This window comes from Ambystoma mexicanum, chromosome 12, assembly GCF_040938575.1.
Source record: "Ambystoma mexicanum isolate Mex_15411 chromosome 12, UKY_AmexF1_1, whole genome shotgun sequence".
NCBI lineage: Eukaryota > Metazoa > Chordata > Amphibia > Caudata > Ambystomatidae > Ambystoma > Ambystoma mexicanum.
The window spans coordinates 432,983,276-433,008,567 of NC_090936.1; the positions used below are offsets into that span (position 1 = coordinate 432,983,276).

Genomic DNA, 25,292 nt, shown 5'->3' on the forward strand with positions numbered 1-25,292 from the left:
GTACCTACTCAACCTAAGAGAAATGCACCCGACCCATAGCAACGTATGACAAAAAGTGTAAATGCGGTTTCTGTAAAATGGTGCATGTCACTACAAATCCACTCTGTTTGGCACACTGCTGCCACCCAGAGGCCAGCCATGCTCAGTGAAACCTTTATTTGACATTTACTGCAAAGCAAATGTTAAATAGAAGTTTGAAAGATCCCTTGCAAATAGTACTTGCCTTTCGAAAAATCAGCTCAACTATGCGAGTGGGCGAGTAGACTTTGAGCCCTGGTTATGTGTCTGTAAAATGTTAGCTGCATGAATGGCCACAAATAAATAGATATGATAAAAGGCTCTGAAAACAGTTTGGCAAGCTCTCTCCTGCAGGTGCTAATATCAAATGCAACCATAATCATAGAGCTGAGAAAGCTCTGGAGGCTAACTACAGGGTATGGTATTGCAGTAGATCTGTAGATGTACAGATTGGATGGAACTATTGATCACTAAAATGCGTAAACATCTAGATGGCTTTGTGTATTCATTATGTAAGAGGAAGGATTTAAGAGACTAAGCAGAGTGGATGGCGTAGCAGGCGGAGAACTGGGAAAACTCGGTGGAATATTCTAGTTTGCGGCCATCTCAATTTCAGGGTAGCCCGTATAAAGCAGCAGGGTGATAAGATAGAGCTGCTCATGGGTTGAGCACCAGTTGCACAGATGAATGCAACCAGCAGGTCACAGAACTAGGTTTGGCATCAAAAGCATTTGGCCTTGTGATCATGTACATTTTCAAAAGTTAAATATAGTTTGCACTATGAGATTTACATACAGTAACCTAAACATTACTGTAGAGCATGGAGACAATACACTGTTTTACAATAGCAATGCTGTAATTATGCATTATGTAACAACTTTTTTAGGAATGGAATTTCATGACTGTCTTTTTAAGAAAAGAAATAAAGTTAACACATACTGCTCTTTGCCAGACAGGATATAGTTTGCTCAATAAAAGTATCATCCTAATTACTTCTGGTTTTCAATTATTTGGAAAAGAAAGACATTCTCGACTAGCATTCCACACAGGCCTTTGTCACTTAAGAGTGGAGTGGATCATTATTGCTGCACTCTCTCTGTTAGCCCCTTTGAACTTGCAGTAAATGGAGAAAATAGGGAGGAGAGAGAGCCCTGATGGCAAGAGAGGAATGCAGGGTGAGCTGTGTTTACATTGACCAGTTTTACTTCAATAGCTAGATTTGCTACACAAGTGTCAATATAATTAGCAAACCTGCAGAATTGCACAGCAAATTGCTATGCAACACTGCTTAATGTGTGCCTTGTGCTCGAATGTCGCTTTTTCACCCTTTCACCACCTTTTTATAATTAAGAAGAACCTTCCATTTTTGCCTCTTCTACCAGAGTCCAGTCTCCATCATTAATGGTAAAAGTGGGAAGTACACCCATTCCCAGTAAATTGCATGTTAACAAATGCTTATTAAATTGTTAAACGTGCATTAAATTGGTATGCACTTTATTCTTTTAAAAGAATAATTATTTTGAGTCTTTAACACCAGATGCCATTTCTGTTAAAGCCATAATCCGTCTTTATTCTTCGGGACATTTACCTCCTTCATAACATTAATTTATTGACCGCTCAGGTTTCTCTATTTACTGATAAACTAGCTGTCATAATCTTGCAATTTTCACTTGTTGACAGTCTATAATGTCAACACCTTTCTAGTGTACATTTTTCATGCACTAGAGAAAAAAGATTTTCTGGGTGCACTACTAACTTAAAGATCAATAAAATGATATATGTATTGTTATCAAATTAGGGCGGATGTTAGGGTGCAGGGGAAGTTGAACAGTCCTGGCCCCTGGGCTGGAGTAACAAAGTAGGACATAGTATCCTAAACTGTAGGATACTACAAAAGGTTAGGATTAAAGATTTAGAAGAAACTTAGTTGTGATAAGTAGAACATTTTTAATCGCAAACATACATCGGTCCAATTATACAAGGGACTCTTATAATGTAAATGTAGAGCTCAACACATTTTGGGAAATATCCCTTCTTCAGGAGCAAAGGAAATCTTGGTCTGTAAGATATTGGAAATGCACATTTCTTGGGATTTTTACTTCTAGCAAGGTACAAACAACCATTAAATGAAGTATTAATTTCATATACCTGACAGTGAAGCAAAGATGCAGATACCTTAGGTTATCCTTCCAGTGCTAGGCCATGAAGGCAATCCATCAGGGGATACGTATGTTTGTCGGGAGAGTGTAAATATACTAACTTAAACACATGTAAGTTCTTATGAGAATGTAGGTTAATGTATCCTACCTTAAAATGAAGTGGTGCACAAGAAAACATTTCACCATTAGCGTGACAGTCTTGAACAAATCTGTATGTTTCAAGTAATCGAACTATGTCAAAAACATGATTCCAATTACTCCAGATAAGGGAATGCAATAATCAAATGATAAAGATCCACTTTAAAGAGATGACGCATAACTGAAAAATATTGAGTCAAAAATTCACCTTGGTAGGTCAGTGTTCAGAAAAGACCAGCATAATCGGTATAAGCAAGGTGCATCTGCAAAGTTAATGGGAATCCCAATAAGATAAAAAAGCCCTTTGCCGACGTGGGTAAGTTTTGTCTTTTTAAAGGGTGTGTTATTAAGGCCAACTGATTACCTCAAAGTGAGAGTGTCGTTCACTCAATATAGAAGACTATCATCACTGTGGTGTAACTTAACGCCATTATGCCATGTGAAGTCAAAAGCAAAAGGGCACCCTTTTGTTTTGTATATAGAATAGTGACGTAATGGTGACATCATGGTGTCCTTGTGCAGGTACGTAAAGGAGTTTGTAACGCCACTGCAGTGGTAAAAAAAAAACAGTGAATGAAGGAGAAAACAAAAGGTAATATAAAGGAAGGTCTAATACTCTCACATAGGTGAACACTATAAATAGATGAAATAAAAACTTGATTTTTACAAACCACAGAAGTTAAACAGAACATAGGTTATGTATTTGATTAATACAATACGTGGTTCATGGATGCAAAATACTGAATCTTTAATGCACAGAATAAAAAGTGCATGTGGAAAAAGACCATTATCTTGAGTAAGACCATCTCGCAATGCGAGCTATATTGGGTTCAATACACTGGACGCTCTTTACCCCAATGGGATGAACGAAAGAATTATGTACTGGTCCATATTTGTAGGTGGCTGAGTTGTCGATGCTCTACAATATGTATTCCATTCCAGACTGCCTGACATCTTATTTTTTCATCACTGTGACCTTATTACATTGAACATTGGGTTTACTCACCTATGACTGTATTATACTTTCATTAATTCATTGTAACTGTTCCATTTCCATATGTATGTGACACCCTGGAGCATGTAGTCATCTAGACAGGTGATTATGTTTGTGGTACTTTTTGTGGTCTTTCTACCACGTGGATCATTTGATTATTAGAAAGTTTTGACGCACTACTTCATGGTTTCAATGACCATCGATAAATTACTATAATCGTGGCCTTCTTTCACGTGCACTTTTTCTGCTGTACATTGAAGATTTCTAGTAATATTTGTTAGTTTCACAAATGATTGGGACTCAAGACAGTTGATATTTTTTGTTTTACCAAACGCTTGAGGGAAACCTTCACAACATTATATTTGATACAAATTGTGCAATTTAATTGGTGTAACTTTAGCAAACAATTAAACGACTAATAATAAGTTATAATAGATTTTAGTGCCTACTGCTTCATGTTTCACTCTTACAGAGCTGCTTCGGTGCACCATTATATGGAACACTTCCATTTTCGCAATGTGATTTCCAAATATATAAAAAAGCTTTTTCATGTATGTACACTAGAAAACAATTGAAAGGTGCATTTGAAAGAGGTGGTGAGGGAAAAGTATCCAAATGAATATGCTGATTGCAAACTACTTCATATTTTCCGTTGAATTATTCATAATTGATAACAAAGGGACACTATATGTAGCCACTTCCCGCATAATTTTGTAAGGAGTAGTGGAGGTCCAGGGGGTAACAAAAAGGGAGGGCTATAGGAAGTTGCCCCTTATTCTATTGGTGGAGGTGGAAAGGCCAATGCCATTCCAGAAGGCATGCAAAGCCCCAGGTAATGACATGATTCTAGTGAACTTTTATGGTTCCAACATCTGTGCCCTTTGTCATTTTTATAATACCCTCATAAAGCAGAACATCCCTCTGGTGTCCTGGTGAAAATCTGTAATGGCCCCACTGTTTAAAAAGTGCTTATCTGCCAACTTCCCTAAATGATGCAGTAGCTGAGAAAATGGGAAAAGTTATTTTGGAAAGGCTGAAAGAATGGGGGAAAAGAGCAAGGAATTTTATCACTACTCCAGGCAGGTTTTAGGGAATGCATAGACACAGTGGAACATTATTTTGCTTCACTTAATATAAGCAAAATAAGTAGGGGGTGGGGCCCTTGTACCTACCCTTCGTTGACCTGAGGCAGGCCTTTGATACTATAAATAGGGCAAGACTATGGCAAATCCTGAAGGAGTATGGTGCGGGCAACGCTCTTAACACAATACAAAGGCACTTGCATAGGGATAATGCAACTGCTCTACAGTACGATAGCAAGAGAATGAATACTCCATCAATATGAGTACAGTGCGGCAGGGGTATATTTTGGCACCCTCCTCTTCAAATCTCTAAATCACTGCACTGGTATGTGCTTTGCGGGAGGTTTGGGTCGATGTGGGGGGGCACATTGGGTGGAAGATGGATATACCATATCTGGTGTTGGAATGCCACTGTCCTAATTGCTGAGATGGGTTCCAGCCTCTGCAGATTTCTGGCTAGCTTGAGACATTCTGCCAGTATTGACAGTTTGACCTTAATCGAAATTAAGGATTCTGTAGGTAGGCAAAATAGCTAAATAGCTTAAAAGCAGGCTTCATTCTTACTGGAGGTGTGTGAATCTTGTGGAATGGGTATCATTTGAATATATCGGCCTCTGCTTTTCTACCAAAAAGGTCTGGGGGGGGGCAGGAATGTAATGCTGCTAGAGCAGTATCTTTCAGCCATCGGCATTCTTGGGTTTGTGCGAAGGTTGGGGGGCCCAGTGGCCCTTCCTTGGAAAATGGAGGCAATCTATAATGCCAAGGCCATGTCTGCAACTTATATGGAGCAGAGGTGAAGGGGATTAAGGACATCCTGCAAGGTGGTTAGGGAGAATACCTTCCTTCAAGGGTGCCTTGGGTTTCTGAAAGGTACCTATTTGTTTTGAGCCGGAATAGAGTTGTCCATCCACGCCATAGACTATAGGATTCAGTTAAGACAACTTTTAATGTGGCATAGGATGTTTTAGTCCAAAGCCTCCGTATAAAAGAAAGAAATCAATGATGTATGAAGCTGGATTTATGTAGTACAACAAAATGAGATATAATATAAAAGGGAACTGATGAGCCTGGGTCTGGTGGAAGTGGAGACCAAGGATGCCCCTGTACTGAAGGAAAAATATTGGGATATCGGGTGTGAGCCATGTTTGATGAGACAAGGGATAGGGGTGGGGCTGGGGGTGGGGGGAAAGGATATACTTCTCTACCTGTGTGAACTATTTGGTGCTTAATGCCTCCGAAGGGATGGAACAGTCTTTTTTGGGTCCTTAATTTTAAGATTAGTTTCATGCTTGCCTGCACCTGCATGGGCGAACACAAAGGTATAATGTTGGTTCAGAGAAGTAGAGGCCATTGTGCACTTTTTATTCTGCCCTTATAGTCGCAACTCGGGGTATCCTGGTTTGCCCTGGTGTTATGAAAAGGCTGTCCAAGATGCATTACATTATCCACCATTATCGACTCTGGTTTTAGTGCGCTGTAGCATATAACACCTCACATTATTTGAGTATAGCATGACGGCTAAGGGTGTATTTGGAAGATTTTTGCTGGTTGTTAACCAGTCTTACAATGTGTGGGTCTAATGAAGTTTTAACTATGTTTCAGTGTTTGTCTATTATATGGCTCAAATTGCCTAGTAATAAAGATTGATTGAAGGGACAATCCTCAGATTTATACATTATTTTATATACTACTTCTACAGCATGTACCTAATGGGTTGTGTTGCCTGAGTGTTTCCTTATCTTTTATGCCACTTGGTAGGCTTTCTGCATTAGCTACTTCTTTGTCCTGATAATTCACTGGCTATGCAAGACCATTGTTATTGACCGAGAAGCTAAATGTATCTTTCTATTCAAAACAACCGGAAAGGGTGTTAACAGAGATGTGGAATTGCATCTTTTTCTGTAACAAGCCAATTGTATATATTTTTTAATTTCTTTAGGAAAACGTGTAACATTGTCTGGCTGGCCTGGTCGTTGACCAACCATTTCTGATAAGCTATTACCCAAATAAGGTGTTCCGAAGATACTTTGTAATTCATTGTTGTATGCTGCCTTATGACAACTGTTGACATGAATGCCAATATATAGAGATGAGGTGTGCACAGGAGCAATGCATTTCTAATAGTTTCTGCAAACAGTGTTCATATCAGGGGGAACAGACGTTAATTGCTACTAACATTAGAGTTCAGTATTTTTGTAATGATTTAATCTCATAATACACTTTACAAAATGTGATGCTGTGGTATAAGGAAACCTGGTTGAGGACACAATCGGAATAAGCATCCGAAAATGGTCTTGATTTGATAATTATTCATGCCTGTTGATATTTTTAAAGAGAAACCTTACCTATGGATTCCATTCCTAACACAATTCTACAGAGGTCTACTAATGATCGAGGCAGTCTCATGTAGCTGGCGGGGGGCAATGCTCATCCCAATTAACAAAATGGGGGCACCTAATTTGCCTCCTAATTACCGCCTCCGCTCATTGCTAGATATCTGAGGTAATATCTTCAGCATGTTGTTACAGAACAAGCTGAAGACTGGTGCAATAATCATAGGATATGATCACCCCTGGAAGTATGTTTTAGAAAAGGCATTTCAACTATTGACCAAGCATTCCAGCTCCTACTGGTTTTATAAAAGATTGTTTTACTTAAAAGGCAACCAATCTATCTAGCCTTTATAGATATTCAAACATCTTTTGACATGGTTTCCTGTTCCAAATTATCAATCCTGCTGGAGCAGTTAGCAAATTCATTCAACTTTATAATAGCTATTAGATTGTTATACACATAGAACTATGTGATGGTGCGAGGAGGCCAACTCTTGGGATATAGCCCACCATTTAATGTATGTATTGCAATCAGGCTGGAGTGTGTGCTGGCGCCCTTGCTGTTCTCTCTGTATATAAATGACATGATCAAAATCATCTCAATTAGATGCGGCTCCTCTGACCCTGGGTCTGCCATAAATTGGTCATCTTTTTCTTTGCTGATGATGCCATTTTAATGTCTAATACATCCATGGGACTTAAACTACAATTAAAGAAATGTAAGTTAGCAAAGGATAACAGCCTCAAATTGAATGCTACTAAAACAAAGATCTTGGTATGCCAATTTCCAAGACATAAAGATGTCTTTCGGCCTTGGTTCTAGGTGTCAGAATTGACAATAGAATTAATTGGAAATTCCAAATTGAAAAAAGCAGCAATATCTTAAGCCGATGAGAGGAGGCAATGTTAAAAATCACCAAACAATATGATATGGTGTTGTAAAGGTCCTTGGAGGTTTATAATTCCCAACAGAGTCGCTGCAATCTATAGTTCTGAATCGTGGGTCACAGTAATGTCGTGGAAATAAAAAAATATAAGATCATAAAGATGTGTTTTGGCTCCGGTACTGTCAACGAAGATGAAGCTGGGTTAGATGAATAGCCTACAAGATACGGTTTAAAGCCCTTATATACTGGATAAGGATTAGTAACTGTGATCATCTTCGCGATTATTCATAATGGCTTAAAGACATCCTTTTTCCTTAAACGGGATGAAATGAAGTTTGGGTCAGAATCCAGGTCAGCTGTGTCAAAAGGGTAAATATGATTATTACAAAAGCCAGTCATTGTTAAAGGTTTTTCACAAGCGCTAGTTCTTGCATACCCCATAAAGGTGTTAGTCTCTTGGGGGAGCATGGTGACTTGAGTCTCTCTCTGGGATTCCCCTATCTCCTAAGGGGTATTGTCACCTCTAAGGGGATCCCGCTTACCGTGAAGGAGTGTTAAACATAGCGGGCTCACATCGCTGGTCCCAAAGAGTATGACTGCCCTTTGGGGAGAGGTGACAAACTCCTTGAATTCATCACACAACAAAATACCCATGATTCTGACACAATAAAAATGAAAAAAATGTAATTGCACAAAACCATTAATCGACTGCAGGCCATTTCTCCATTTCAAAGAAGCACCACAGCCCCTACATCAGGGTTGGTCATGGATAAATACTACTCCTAAGTCATCTGGGCCTGGAAATTAGATGACCAAGCCCCTGAAGGGATATGTTATGTTTGTGTGCCAAGTCCAGAAACGTGGAACAGGTGGTTTGGAATTCTTGAGTTTTACTGCTGCTGTTTTCGCTATTGTACCTATTTTCCATCCACATTGTAGTCCAGCACAGATCAATCGCTGGACTCCAGTGGTATTTACAAGGTTGGCTATTTTTAACCTGGCTGCTACCAAAGAGAGGCTGATCAACTTACTTTTGCTTCGAATGCATAGGGTATATCACTCCATCAAGGCAACCTAGTAAAACTACAAAGGGGTCCATAGGGAGCAATGTCTGAACTGTATTTATCACATTAACTGTTGATCCTCAGAGTGTGGGGTAGACGATAAGTCATTTTCATCAAAAGTAACACATTGACCCCATTTCACCACAATTCCTCCAACCGTCTGATTATTCCAACCTACTTGGCGCCAATCCTATCAGAGCTCCTGTACCACCCATAAGGCACTGTGTGAGAATTTTCTTTGTTGGCGGATTGACATGCTTCTCTTGTGATTTTCGTTCCACACATCTTGCTCCCTGACATGACCATGGTCCGGTTTCGTCTCTGTAGGCAGGTCTGGCCTTCCCTGATTTAGACTCTCAAGCACTACCCCTTGGAAGGTGGAGGGGTAGGGCTAGCCAAGACTATGGCACCTTCTCACTTTGTCTCTAGTCCTGTAACACAGAACACGAGAGGCAGCTAGATTGTCTTTAAAAAAAATGATAGGAAATTGTGATCAACATACAAGAAAGAATGCTAGTCTGTGTGAACAAGGTGTCTAGTGAATGCTTGCTCAAATCCCAGCCCAAACTCGTTGAAGCCGGGAGCCATGGAACTAGTAACTCATAGTAGCTTCCATCACCTGTACAGCTATAATGGGAGTTCCTAGACCATCCTGAGGAAGGGTTCGACCAGGCAGATTAATCTGTTCCAAGTTTGAAAGGGTCCATGGACTCCTTAGCATGTAGCTTGGCACATAATTCATTAAAGGAGTCAAATTTGCCTTGATCACTGCTCACTTTAGATCCATCAATCCATCAGGGTTTTAAGCTGCTTAATTAAACTTCTGTTGGTCCATGCTCTATTTGTGTAAACCAGTAGTGTCTCACTTGTCCCCCCCTCCCCCATAAAAGTCCTCCTTACCTTGACGTAGGTCCCTTGACTAGTTAGCAGAAGTTAAAGTTCACCTGTATGTTGATGATAAACCACCTGAGAACCTTTGTCCTTATTTTTCTTCTTTGTGCCCAATAGTATATTCCAGTGCTGCTTTTTAGGGGCTCACAAGCCTTCCTCATTGCTGCAGAAAATGTAATGCTTTTTTCTCAAATTAGTGCTTTTGACAAGCTCCACATTGTTTCCCAGGACATGCTGCTGCAGTGTAAAATTCTGCATTTGGGTGCATCAGAGTTCTCCCATCCAATGACGACTCCCCCAGAAAGTGGTCTGGGAACATTTTCTCGCAACTCTTACGGTAGTCTCCTTATGGCACAGGCTAGGCCTTTTGAGAAACCAGTAAAGTCGCGATCACCTCCTATGGACATGACAATTATATTTAATCATGGGACCAATGGATGTTGTAACCTCCAGATGTCATAGTCCTATGTCCTCATTGCCCAGTGCCATAGTGAAAGCGTGTGCTTGTACAGGCTTGGTCTGTGGCTGGATCTAAAACTGCATTAAGATCCCCTCCTGCAGTCTGCTCTCCTTCCATGAGTCTGGCTATGCTTTGGAGGCAAGATGTGTGAAATGCATAGGATTATCATTGAGTGCCTAAACAGAAGAGCATGGTTATAGGTTCCATCTCAAGGATGCTTATAATTCCTGCAAGCCTCCCCTTCTTCTGCAAGTGGCCCTGTGTACAAGACAAGCCTGCTAAACTATATTGCCAACCCCCTACTGGACCCAGAATGGGAGTGTATTTGAGTATTGTTTAGAGCAAAGTCTTTGGGCATCTTATTGTAAAAGTTGGTTCCCTGCAATATGCAGTGTTGACTTTCCCGTCCCAGAGCCTAGTATGGTTTGGCATTTCTACAGAACACCCTGAACATTGAGCTTAGGAAATGTCAATTTAGTTGGTGTCTCCTATCTAAACCTCATGATATTGAAACATTGGCTAACAGTCTTGTTCAAGCAAAAAAGAGATCATATCTTAGTTACCATGCCCGGTCTATAGGATTCCCGGTAAAGCAAGATAATATCGAGTGATGATGAATTTAAAGACTAGTTCTGTAAGGGTCCCAATTTCTACCTTCCATGGTAGATTAAACAAAATCTCACTCTGGAATCTGCATGGAAACCTCACCAAACATGTTGCAAAAAACATTTGCCATCTCCACCCCCCTAAGCAAATATTCTTTTAAAAATAAACTTGCTGTCTCCTTTAACCTCAACTCTGAGGTCAGTTTTAGGAGTATTAAGCAACCAACAGCTGCCATCACAATCCTTCAGGCCTAGGTCAGTGCAGTTGCCTACATAAGATGTTGGTGGCCAGGCTCCTGCAGGCCATGTCACATGTAAGCCATAATATCTACAAAATCTGCATTTTCTATGGACAGTCTCGATATTTTCCAACGTCACAAAAGGCTGGGGCATGGAAAGTATAACATGTTGATTAAATAACATCAATACAATTTACATACAGATGCCAGAATATGTAACAACAATATGCAACACCTCTCAACTCACTCCTCTAGCTGCTGATGTTCCACAAGGCTCGGTCATGGGCCTCTCCTCTTTACATTCCACACACCTCTGCTCTTGGTTCACTAATCTTCTCCTTTGGATTCTCCTACCAACTCTTTGGGCACGACACCAAGATCTTCTGATTTTTTCAGACCTCTCTATCAAAATTTCAAAGTGTCTCTCTGCCATTAAATATTGGATGGTTTTGCACTCTGGTGTTAAACTATACCAAAACACAGGTGCTTTTCTTCCCTGCCAAATACTGTCATCTCTTCCCCTGCCTATCCAGTTCACACCTCACACTCTCCCCTACTCTTATTCAACTAGAAACCTCAGTGTAATCTGGCCCTTCTCACACCTTCTCAACTTTCATCTCAAACTGCAACGACGACTCGCCTCAAACTCCTAAATATTAGTAAAGTCGGGCACCTCCTTCCTTTCAACACTGCCAAGCATCTCTTAACCACTCTTGATTTGTTTAAACTGGACTATTATGTCGGCACCCTCTTTGGTCTCCCCAACTATGCTTTTGGTCCTCTCAAGATCATTTACTTTGCTACCAGGACTCTTTGAACTTCCTCACTGCACCACTACTTCCCCGTACCGTCACCAGGATGGCTGACAATGCAAAACAGTGCCAGATTTAAATGTTTTCTCCTGGTTCACAAATCTGTCCATGGAAAGGCACCACTGTATCTATCCAACTCTACAAGCCTTCTTGTAATCTCTGCTCTGCCTCCTTGACTACCGTTGTGGCACACCGCCCTCCCCTATGCTTCCTCTCGCTTCTGTTCTTTCTCTCTTCTTGCTCCACTTGCATGGAATTCTCTTCCAACGATTTGTTCAAAACTAAAAGCCTACCTCTTCGTCTCAGTTAGCCTCTTAACCTACCAGTCACCTGCCTTCTAGCTAACATTTTTCCCTTGCCTCTACCGTGTCCCTCACTTTCTATTGCCTCAACCCTTTGACTTCATCCATCATGGTCATATCCCTAACAGCAGCTGTCCGTATCACCTACCTGCACTTAAAAATGTCGAATGTTGGTGGTTGTTCATCTATTTATGCCCACCCATGTCTGTTGTCCCTGGTGACTGCTCAATTTACTCTCCTCCACAAACTGGCCAGAATGTCACTCAAAATCCCTCCATTGTAAGAAGCTCACTGCTTCCCGGGAATTCTTATTTCTTATATATTGTACCTTCCTTTGTGATCAAAAGCGTATGGCTTCTCCCTGTATAAATAAAAAATGAATATATACAAAAATAAAAAATGTATTTCATAGATTAAAGTGGAAATACAATGCAGTATCGTGTCTGACGCTGCTGTACATGCTTCCTGTAGCACCCAGGGCACAATTAAATACCCATGCTCAAACAAGGCGTGTAATCTAGTGGGCACACAGTTTATTGTAGATGAATGCATTACTCTCTCTCAAGTGGCGATCTTGCACACGATTATGCGCAGCGTAATGCATGCCTTTATATTCCTAACAGACCAAATTGGGTGGTAGTTGTGAATTACCAATTAAATCTGGTAAAACGTTTGTAATTTCTTTTAGTCCAAGCCCAAGTGTTCAGCTGCCTCGATCAACCGGTTCAGCACCAGGTGTTAACTCAAAACTCTTCAATAAACAAATAATTGAACGTAGTGTTTTACTAGCATGTGCGTAATAATACTAATATATATTTTAGGGTAGTGACAGTATAATCTTGAACATAACAAGGCTAGCTCAGATATGGTTCAACTACTAACTCCAGAAAAATGTTAGTGCAGTATTACCAATTAATGAGTGCTTATTCAGTTGCCAGGCACATTGGGTAACTGTATAATCCACAGCGACTCCATTTTAGTCTATAGTCCTATCTGTTCTCTGGGCCATAAGCATTAACCTTTTAATGTTTCTCTTTTTCATACTCTAGCCCACACCTGTGGAGTGGACGGTAAATGCAAAATGCATTTAAAAAATCCCTTTAAAAACATGTTTTTTTGTTTCGTTGGCACAGCAAGGCTGTTTGATCAGATACATGCAGGGTTTTACTGCACGTGAAATGGCCTCTCAACAGTTTCCATTTTAATCTTTATGGCGTGTTAAGTGATGCAGATACGCACAAAAGCCTGTTTTGATGGTCTGTTTATCCTTGTAGGCCATTGCCACTGTTATAATGTGAGTTAGTATTGAATGTTTGATGCAAGGTCAGCTAGAAGAATGCAAAATGTAATTGCTGAAGTTGCAAACTACAGTGCCGCAGTGTGCCTCAGGCGAGTCTGCTCCAATCCGGATTTGTGTGCCTTTGTAGGATAAGGATTCTAAGGACACAATTCCTCCTTGCCATTGGTTCATTTTATTTACTATTGTTACATTGCTCTCTCGTCGAACTTTTTCTGATACCATTGACCATACACAAGAGTTTGTGTTCGTTTTCAGCTTTCAGTAAAAAAAAATGCTTTATGGGCTGTCCTATTTATGCAGCACAGAAACCCTTTACGTAGTCATGATCAACCAGTTATGAGATTTAAATGAAGGTCATAGAGCAGAAACGATCTATGAAAATGCTTTCCTACTTCATATTTAACGACAGTTAGCAACACTGTTGCAGCTGAATCAAAATGTGCAATCCAATAGATTAATTGAATGGTCAGGTTTAGTTCTAGCTCTTAGTTTAGTGTTTTGGCCACCTTTTGACTGCCCCTAGTGTGCACATGTATGCTTGCATTGTGCTGTTTGTGAAGGACTGGGGGAGTGCCTAATCAAATCCGTAAGCAAGCATTCTAAAGAAACCTTGTGTTGATGGGATACATGTTATAACAATTACCTGTTTGGCAAAATACTATATTCATGTGCCTGCCGATTCCCATTTTTCTGGGCCCATTTGCAGACCTTACCCACCCATCCGTATTGTGGCCAACCCAATATGAATGTGTCCTTAAAGTGGAGTTTCACAAGCAGATTTAGGATGCCGGAGGCGATGCAAGCATGAAGGGTGGAGACGGGCTAATTTTGAAAGCTGTGGAGAAACGTGTATGCGACTCAAACAAGGAAAGTGAAGACATCTGCATGATCCAAACAGTGAGGAAATTGAAATTCGTCTGAAAAATAACTATTTTCTAGGTTTATTATAGATTCAGAACCATTAATCAAAGAAACATTTGTTAACAGACCAGTGTGGGCTGGGGAAAGGGAGCAAGGTGGCACGGTTTCCGGAAAAATGGATGAGGGGCCCTGTGACCCAAAGGCTTAACCAATTTCTTCTCCATGGAAAGGGCGACGAGAGTCCCAGGCAGACCACCCCCACCAAGAGCACCTCCAAGGCCAGTGGTAGCAAAGCCTTTTTAGCTTCAGACACGGGGACATCATACTACAAATCGCAAGAGCCAGGGGAGCGATCAAGGTGGGGAGCGCCAATGTCACAGTGGTGGGGACGTCCTTTGAGGAAGTCAAGAGGCAACTGCGAAATAATCACTTCAACTATATGTTGGTGTTCGCGGCTAAACTCAGTTATGAGGCAACTGCGAAATAATCACTTCAAGTATATGTTGGTGTTTGCGGCTAAACTCAGTTATGATGGAGTGATCTAGGTCTGGGATTATAATTATAATTGATCTTTTACAACATGCTTAATACCAGCAAGCGGTTTCTAAGCGTGGGATCAGGATTCAAACCTGTGTTGTGCTGCGTTGTCTTGTTTCCAAGACAAACTCGTTGCCCCTGAGCTATCCTTCCTCGCTGATTGGCTGGAGACCAGTTAATACAGAATATAAGGTCCACAGGAAGATACAAACGTCCACATGGAAGCAGGGCTGGGAGAGGAGGAGGAAGAGGAGGAGGGAGGGAGGGGTCATGGAGGGGGGCTGTTCCCACCGAGAAAAGAGGAGCTGTAAAATAAGCCTCAGGGAGAACCAAACAAAGATTACAGGATTGAAGTGGGAGTGGATGGGACGATTCGTAGAATTGGTCTGGGCTCAGCGGTGCAGGAAGAGCGGCCTGAAAGTTCCCTGGCAGTTAACACAGGAGGCAGCGTGGGGGACTGAATACCCAACGGTAGATCAGAGGAAAGAAGCTCGTAGGACTGGCAGCGGAAACTGCCGACCGAGACGAAGAATTGAAGTATAAACATTGTGGGGATTGAGCTGGGTGGGATGAGGAGGAGAGTGGGACAGGGGTTTGGAGAAAGATGTGACATGGGGCGTTAGGGAGGGGGCAAGTGTGTTGGAGCAAGTTACAGGGGAGACCATATATACAATGGGGTAGTAAATAGTTGTGTTTGGGGGGTTGTTTCTGGGGCGACCGATATTTCACATATGGGTAGGAAGTATGGAGAGGGGAGGGAGAGGAAGAAGGGGGGGGCCAGTTGGGAATCGGGGGGGGGGGGTAGTGAATAAAGGTTGGAGAACTTTCAGTAAACCGTGGTAGGTTCACAAGCTTGATGGTTAACAAGCTTGATAGGTACGGTGGCAGTGAGTGATCATGGACTCGGACTGAAAAAACTGTATAGAATCTGGTTATATAAACATGGATAGTACAGGTACAATAAAATGCATCTCCTGGAATGTAACTGGGTTGAATGATAAAATCCAGAGAAGTGCAGTGTTCCATTATTTGAAAAGCATAAGCCCGACTTGGTGTTACTCCAAGAAACACACCTACTGGGGGATATCTGTAATATACTGGGAGGAGGCCCATATAAATGTGTGGTCCATGCAGGGTTTACAAGGGTATTCCAGGGGATTGGGGATTCCCATTAAATGGCTATTCAAATGACCAGAACATTCCAAGAATAGGAGAGGCATTGTAGTAGGGATAGTTGGAAAGGATATCTCCGTCCTTAATGTTTACGCTCCCCCTGCACTGTTGCAGTATACGCTCGTAGAGGTGTAAAGGGGATATTGGAGGGACAACCAGGGATGATGGTAGTGGCTGGAGATGTCAATGAGGTTGTTCTACCAGCACTGGATAGGTGGAAGGGGAACACACAGGGAGAGAACAAGAACACAAAATTGAGAGGCTTCCTGGATGCAATGGGACTAGTGGACCTGTGGAGGGAGGTGTACCCAGCTGGGAGGGAGTATTCGTTCGTTCTTGGTCTCGCATACCTCCTTCTCTGAAATAGATCATGTCTTTTGGCCACATGCTGATGGTTATAAGGTGGAAGGGGTGGAATAGAAGGGGTGGAATACCTACCCTGGGGCTTCTCGGACCACGCACCACTGATATGGAGAGTCGGGACGCAGACTCGTACTTAAGGAGGGATTTAGAAGCTGAGTTCCTGTCACCTCCTGCATGAGGAGATCATGGTACAATTGAGCGAGGAAACAGAACAGTATTTCCACCTCACCAAGAAGACAATCGAATTGAAGCAAACATTATAGGAAGCATATAAAGCGGTGTGGAGGGAGAAAGCTATGGTGGTTATCACTGTAAAGAAAAGGAAGATGGCGAGACAACTCGAAGAGGAAGAGGCTAAAGTGATAGAACTCGAGAGGCAGTGGAGAGACTCCCAATCAGAGGTTTTATTACGGGAATTTAAGACAAACAAGAAGGTTAGAATTGGGGAACTGGAAAGGGCTGATGTGGGACAAATGTGCATGTATTTATGAATGGGAACACAAAATGGGAATATTACTGACCAGCACAGAGAGAGGAACAGTCAGCTGATGCAAGAAATTAAGCTTGTTTACAGTGGGGATACAACGCGGGAGCAAGCCTTCGCTTTGTATTATCAGCAGTTTCAACAGGAAAATCAGAAGGCGAGATGCAGAGATTCCTGGAATACCTACCAGTGGCCCTCCTGTCCACGGAACAGAACACACTAGGAGGGCAGCTACAGATGGAGGAATTGGAGGACATGATGGCTCAGTTGGGGAGGGTAAAACTGTGGAACTGAACAGACTCCCATTGGAATTCTGAAGCTGAACGAGGAAACGTTCGGACCATGCTGCAGGAAAGTAGGAGGCTAGGGTCCCTCCTGCTTGACCTGAGGGAAGCAACGATAGTGGTGATACCAAAGGAGGGCAGGTTGAGTAAGCATTGTGGGTCATATAGACCCATCTTCCTAATGAACATGGAGACGAAAATATTGGCCAAGGTCTTAGTGAATGGGCAGAAAAAAATATCTTGCATGGTGAAAGATGGCCAATGTAGGTTCATCCCAAATAGATCCACCAGGATGAATATCAGACATATGAATTTGGTCTTGGGCAGGGCAAAGAGTAAATGGCCACTGGATATTATAGCACTGGACGCTCAGAAGGCGTTAGACTCCATTGAATGGGTGTTCACAGCACTGAGGAGAATGAGATTTGGGAAGAGTTCATTGGCTGGGTGAAAATATTGTAGAATCGTCTGGCGGCATGGGTGAGGGTAAACAGCATTGTGTTGGGACGATTCTCACTAGAGCAAGGAACCAGGCAGGGAAGCTGGCTTCTGCTCAAGCTGTTGGCACTGGTGCTAGAGCCATTGGCAGAATGGATTAGTAGGGACCCACAATTGACAGGATTCCTATAGCAGGGTGGAAAGGAAGAGTTATACTCCTACGTCCTGTCCCCTTTCCTCCATACTGTAGGGGCGTCCCTCGCTAGGGACGGATGACGGAACCTTTTTCAGCAGAAAAAATCTTCTTCCCTTTTAAATTTAGCGGTGCACTGGGGCGCGGCCCTGGGAGCATGCTCTTCCCTGACTCCGCCCACCGGCGCCACTCCCCAGTCATTTTTGCCCTTGTCGACTGGAATAGACGGATTTCACCAGTGGTCCTGGGTTAGGCTTCGGCCTAGTAATTCAACACGCTCTTCCCCGGAGAAGAATCCGTCTTTTTGCCTTTTATTCAGACACTCTGGCCCTCATTACAACCTTGGCAGAGGACCATGGTGCACCTTGTAATGGGGCGGAATTACCGCCCCATTACAAGGTGAGTGGGGCGGTAATTCCCCATTCACCAATGGCCCCTTCCCCATTCCCATTTTTGCCCCATGGGGCATAATGGGAGTGGGTAAGGCGCTAATTACGGCACTGTAAATTACGGTGCCGTAATTAGCACTAAGGTGGCTTAGCGCCTTGCATTTTAACGCCTGCAAAAAGCAGGCGTTAAAATGTGAATCGGGCGTTAAGGGTTAACGGCGCTGACGGCGCCGTTAAGCCCTTAACGCCTGAGTTGTAATGAGGGCCTCTGTCCACTGGCGCCACGCTCCTGCCCGGTGCATGTCAACGTCATCGGGCTTCAGCAGGTGTCCAACCTGCGAGGGGCTCTTCCCTATGTCCAACCCCCACGCTCCTTGCCTTTGTTGCCTTGGCCCCGATAACGAATGGGAGGGTTGTTCCGCATGCGACGCGCTTACACCCTGCGCTCTGAAGAACAGGTTAGCTCGGTAGAGAGAGCTCTTTGGAAGTTCGGCTCCAGAGGACTTGAAGGACTTCATCTGACACAAGTCAAGGCCCAAGGTAGAACCACTGTTTTCATCTGCACCCCGCAAGGGCGACTCCTTCCCCAGGAAACGTCTGAGCGGGAGGGACCAATCAGGTTCTAGTATCAGCACAGGTACCGAGGCTGCTTCAGCTACTCGCCGCCAGGCCGAGGTGTCACGAGATCCTACCGGTTATATCGCTGAGGGACCACCAGGTTCTATTACCGGATCTTCACCCGAGGGGCTACGCCCTACTACCGGACAAATGTCTGAGGGGGCGCCTGTACGCAGCACTACCGGTGACGCAGCCGAGGGCACGCCGCCTGCCAGGCCCCAGCCTAAGGTGCAGGGTAGGCCTCGACCTCCACCGCCAAGAGTCCAGGAAGAGGCTGGGCCCAGCGCGGCAAGCATCATTACACAGGCACGTGGCATGCAGCCCGACAAAATGCCCGCTGCGCCAGACAAAATGGCTACTCGTCCGACACCATCCCCCTTCCGGAAACAGGTGGGAGAACGAGTTTCTAGGTGGGACTGGCCTTCACCAGGCACATGGCCTACAGCATATCCTTCAGCGTTGCAGGGCAGAAACACCTGCAGGCAGCAAGGCAAAGTGTACCCAAGCCTCAGCAACCTCAGGACCCTGCACCCACGTCAAGGGCCCCACCGGCCTGTGAGGACACTTCCTCATGCTGATGAGGTCTCCACAGATGAGTGCCATCCTCAAGGATGTGATCGGGACATGCTCCCTCCAGTCCTACCTCCAGTTCTGCCATTAGCACCCACGTCCCCTCCACCCGTGGTTCCAGCGCCTGAGGTCCCGTGCAGTCTCTGCTGCCCATGCCTGTTCCCACAGCACCGGCCCCCTTGCCTCCTGTAGCCCTGCCTGTTCCGTATCGGCAACCACAATAGCCTTCTGCTCCAGTCCGTACACCTCAGCCGTCCAGTACTCCTCCAGCTGCACCGGACCGACAGGACACCTTGGTGGACACCAATGAGGAGGATGACCCTGACACGTCTGCGTATCCCAAAGCATTTCATGAACGGCTCCCCGGTCTGGCCGAATACTTGGGGCTCCCTCAACCTGAGGTTCAACAACCAGAGGCAGGGGTTCTGGCGGCGGTCCTCACTCTACGCCCCACGGCTAGAACAGAGATTCCGATGCAAAAGGACGTTGTGGCCCTGTCCAAAAAAAGGCGGGCTTAAGCCTCACTCAGCGTAGCGGACCAAAAAGCGCCTCAATGCCAAGTACAGGCAATTGGAGGGGGATACACTCTTGCTGTCAGCACACCCTCAGCCACACTCCTCGGTAATCTCTGCAGCCTCATTCTACTCCGAGCTGCAATCATCCTCTGCTACCTCAGCCTCGTCGCTCCTGGGAAAGGAGGAGCTGGACTTGGAGACGTATGGAAAGGAGGTCTATTCCAACGCTTCTTTCACCTGCGTCAATCCAGTGTGGATGCTATGCTTGCTGCTGTCAACCAAAGGCTTTGGTGAGAAATAGCCGACTTCCTTCGGGAACTTCCGGTTCAGAGTCGGGCGCGCTTCAAGGCGGGGCTGGCGGAAGCAAACATTGTGGCGCAGGACATAATGGAGTCCACCGTGGCCCACATAGACACCCCAGGCCATAACTTCTGCATCGCTATGGACATGAGAAGAACAGCCTGGGTACGGGTTACCAAGTTCAACCCGGACATCCAGGAGTGCATATTGGACCTTCCATTTGAGGATGGTGACCTTTTTCATTCCACCACCGATGAGGAACTTGATGAGAAGAAAAACGGGTCCCAGACTGCAAAGTCCTTATCTAGCCTCACAAAGTCCATGCCTAAGACCTACAGCCAGACGCTTCAGCGTTCAGACAAGGGTCGTGCATTTGGCGGGTTCCAATGCTTCCAGGAACGTACGTCCAGACAGCTGTACTGGACTCCAAGTCGGCACCCCCGCAAACGGAACAAGGCGAGGAATGAGGGCTTCTTTCAGTCTCCCTCCTCAGCACCTGCCTCAAAGGGGAAAAAAGGCATGACTCACTTATCCAGGTCCACGTATCTCCAGTGGGGGCATGCCCTTTGCTCCCAATACTGGTGCACCAGGTTCGCAAACACCTGGATCCTGTCAGTGGTGTCCACAGGCTACTGCCTACCAATCCCTCCTTCCCCTCTCTCTTCCCCTCCGCTCCCACAGATTGGAACAGCAACTCTGTTGGCGGAAATTCGATCACATCCATCAAATGAGCCACGGGGTATGTCCTGAGCAGGGCTGTGACCTCAGCATGGTGGTACCAACACCTCCTGGGAATTATTTTACTTTATTATATTTATATAGCGCAGCCATGTAACAAGACAGAAAATAAGAAACACAGAGGGGGGAATAAGAAGTAGGTGAGGTCAAAGCACACAACTAGTCGGATAGGAAGGAGGCAGGGGGGGGGATGACGGCATGCCTCCTAGCAGTGCCACACACATGGCTCAAGATGAGACGCTTGCAGCTGCACTTCGCAGCCTCCTGGAGTCAGAAGGGTTCTCAGGCAGAGCTGGTCAGCATCCCATTTCAGCTCCACTAAGACCTTGTCTGGTGGAGCACGGACTACAACTTGCGGATTGGCAGACCCTTCCGGCAACCAGCACTGTATGTTACCATCGCCACCAGACTCCTGGCCATCACAACAGACTCATCCCTAGAGGGCTGGGGAGCCACCCTGGACAGCCAGTGTCTACAGGGTCTGGTCCTGCCAGAAGCAGGAAGCTCAGATCAACTGGCTCGGGTTGAGGGCCATCTGGCTCGTCTCTCAAAGCCTTCCTCCCAATGGTCAGCGGCATATTACCCTGTGAACTAGGGGAGTGGGAGGAAAAGCATATGCATTCGTGTTGTTCCTCAGTTCGGGTCCTGGCAAGGACTGGGCTGGGCTTTCTGGGTGATGCGTTTCAGATACAGTGGAACAACACAAATGCATATGCTTTTCCTCCCACTCCCCTGGTACACAGGGTAATATGCAAGATAAGGGAGTCCCAGGACCTATGTATTATTCTGATAGCGAGTTGGTGGCTGGCGAGGCCATGGTTCTCGGAACTGCTTAGCCTGTCTGACCAGCCCACGATGCAGCATCTGCGGGCCTCAGCTCACCTACCATCTCAGCAGGGAGGCATGGCCATCCACCGCGCCCCCCAGAGGTTAACCCTTGCAGCGTGGTTCCTGAGCAGGTCACACTGAAGCATCTGCGTTTGTCACATGCTAACCTAGACCTCATACAGGGTGCTAGGAGTGAGGCTACTACGATCCAGTGGAAGAGCAAGTGGACCAGGTTTTGTCATTGGGCAGAAGCAAAAGATGTTGATCCGCTGACCTGCACTTTGGAAGACGTGCAATCCTTCTCCGCACACCTCACACATTCTGGGGTGCAAGTTGACACATGCTGTGCCTGTCGGAACTCTGAGGAGGTCGTCTTTTCATCCTTCAACCCCAATAGTTAAGACACTTGGTGGGCCTCACCAGGCTCTACCCACCTATCAAGAAGCCACACCCGGTGTGGAACCTCAATTTAGTCTTGGGTGCCTTGGCACATAAACCATTTGAGCCAATGGCATTCCGCAGACATCAGGCTAGTCACCATTAAGACAGCCCTCTTGGTGGGCTTTTCCTCTGCACGCAGGGTCAGTGAAATCCAGGCTCTGGTGGCTTCAGAGCCATATACTACTTTTCATAAGGACGGGGTGGTGCTCAGAACTCACCCCACATTTTTACCTAAGGTAATCTCACTGTTTCACCAAAATGAGAAGATAGTGTTGCCCACTTTCTTCGCTGACCCTAAGGACTGGGCCCAGAGGGTACTGCACTGTCTGGATGTCAGGCGTGCTCTAAAATTCTGCCTGGACAGAACTAAGCTTCCGCAAATCAGAGGCTCTTTGTCACCTTCGTTGTGTCAAAGCCAGGCTATCAAGCTTCCAAGGCCTTGATAGCAAGGTGGATGTTTCAGCCATCAAAAAGGCTTGAGAGGCAGCACACACCACTGCCAGCAAATATGCATGCCCATGCTATCCGAGCCAAGGCTGCGGCAGTGGCTTTCCAGAGGCACGTTCCATGGCAGGTCATCAGCAGGGCGGCTGCATGGGCTACGCCTTCAGCCTTCTGCAAGCACTGCTGCTTGGATGCCAGTACCAGGTCGGTGCAGCATTTGGTCAGACAGTATTAAGGAACTTGTTTTCTTAGGAGGGTCACCTCTCCACCCTGGGGCTACATTCAGTTGTCATCGCCCATACAGTATGGAAGAAAGGGGACAGGACGTAGGAGTAATAAGTTACTCACCGTAGTGATGAACGTACTCTAGTTCAAAGTCCCCTTTCCTCCATACGTCCCACCATCCTCCACCTTAATAATACTGGTATCATTAGCCAATGGTAATATTGACGACTCGTCAAAGGGGACTGAGTGGCGCTGGTGGCCAGATTATGTACAGTAGTGGGTTATGCCACTACTGTACAATTTGTGTATGCACAAAAGCATCAATTCCGATCCTCTTATACATTATATGAGCAAGTTGGTGAGAGGGGGTCATCAGAGATGCCTGTTTTCATACCATTAACATGGCCCTTTGTGAAAACGTTTACTAATGTTTTGAAGTGCAGCACCTGTGATTTCCTTCTGTTCAGTAATAAAAGATTGAAAACAAATTGGGGTCAATTCGATTTTTTTTTTTTTTTTTTTTAATTTTTTTTTACACCTATCTTTTAGGTGAAGGTAACAATGGGTGGATTTTCTGCAGGAAGTCTCCCTAAAATACCACTGCCGTTATTCTGATGGAATACTGCTGGAGGTATTGGATAAATTGCTGAATTGGGTGGATGGTAAAATCAGTGGTATTTGCCAAATAGTGCCAATTTTATCATTATCACCCAACTCTGAATGGTTGGTTCTATGTCATTTCATCGCGGGATGAAACAACGGTTTTTTCTCCGTGGATTTTCAACGTGAAAACTCATTGTGTTTTTTTTAATTTATTTTTGAGGGGGTTCCCCCAACCCCTTTAATTAACTATTCCCAAACACCCACACCCCATCTATATATTTTTAACCCCCTACAAAATTCTGAGTTTTCACGTTGAAATGACAACGGAGAAAAACCCATCGTCCTTTCATCCCACGATGAAAGGACGTTGTACCCTCTGAATAAACCCCTAGTCTGTGATCGTTTTTCATTGTCTTGCCCACAATACATTTTGACCAACAAACGACACACAATCAAATCAACAGATTCAGATATAGTCTCTCACATGAACACATCCTTCCACCTATATTTTACATAATCCCAGATGCACTCCAACATACTGCCACAACGCACAGAAACTGAAACGTAAACACCAATGCATACACACTCCACCTAGGCTGCTCTTGCTCCCTCATAGTCACCACATCCCAGTGGGGCTCACCTCACAATTCCTTCTGCTTTCATGAATTAAAATATTCAGCCAACTTTCCAAGAAAGAGCAACTTGGGAGAACAGTGAAAGACAAGTCCCTTCGTCATCTTTCACTCTGTTGTCCAAGTGTAGATACCATGCGCTCAATGGCAAATCATGGTGATCTACTGTCTACATGTGAGCCGCTGCAATGAAAAGGGGTGAGTGACGAGGAATAAAGATTTTCCATAATAACTTACTAGAAAGTCTTAATTCTATTAAAGACACGGAGGCGAGCATTATGCTTCTCTTTCTTTAATAACACGGTAAAGAAAGGGCTCAGCAGCAAGGTATTTTTGTGCACCAGGTATAACATAGGTAATGCATATAGAAGGGTGCACTAAACATACAACATAATAAGTATCACAAGTATATGATAACACAGAAATATGTCCATAGGTTTCTGAAAGAAAACAAACTCCATTCCCCAGAGTTATCTAGTTCATTGAGGAGTCACTAACGTGTGACCCAGTCCTCCAATAGGCATCCAGATCCCTTCATAAACAGAGTTACATGATGTAACTTCCTCTTTCGAGGCTGCGAACTTGGCTGTTGATGATAAGGTAATAACTTGTATTTGGTAGAAATTTGTCCAACTGCTTATCAGACGGACTTGTCAGCGGGGGCTGTCGAAAAAGGATAGAGAGTAAAAATTACTTCATCCTTATTACAACCCTAGTTCCCTTATCAGGGTGGGAGAAAATGTCTTGAGTTATTCTGGCATAATACAACCATATTCAAAATTTTAACAAATCATGTTAATACATTTATTCACAATTAAGCGTAATATACAGTAATATTTTCTCTTTGGGTGGGATAATGCTCGCCTCCGTGTCTTTAATAGAATTAGTAACTTATTATGGAAAATCTTTATTCTATGTCAAGACCAGAAGCTCACATTATGCTTGTTTAAAGCTTACTCATCACAATAGAAGCCGGTTGATCTACCGGTTTTAGATCAAATTGTTTGAATACTGATTCACTTGCCCAGTCTGCCATTCTCATGATGTCTTCTAGGCGAACACAAGCCTGAAAAGCTTTGGAGGCCATGGCTCCTCTCACTGAGTGAGCTCCGAAGTGCTGGGTATCTATCTCTGCTTGGGTTAGTGTCCAGCGCACCCATCGTGCTAAAGTTGGTGCAGAAACCGGTTTGTGCGGTTTACGCAGAGCTATCAGTAGTTCCCCGTTAGGGGAGGCCCTGAGAGAGGCCGCCTTTGCTTTGTAAACCTTCAGGCATTTAAGCGGGCAAAGCTTGGGTTGATCTTTGAAGGCGGGCTAAGAGATCGCCCTAGAGTTACATTTTGTCCTCCTGCATATATGGAAAACGATGCCGCC

The 25,292-nt window shown here is 44.4% G+C and overlaps 1 protein-coding gene across 8 annotated transcripts in view; it reads left to right on the top strand.

Moving 5' to 3' along the window:
- The window catches only part of WNK1 (WNK lysine deficient protein kinase 1), a 2,404,646-nt gene that overhangs the window by 588,940 nt on the left and 1,790,414 nt on the right, over positions 1-25,292 (top strand). The window lies entirely within an intron of this gene.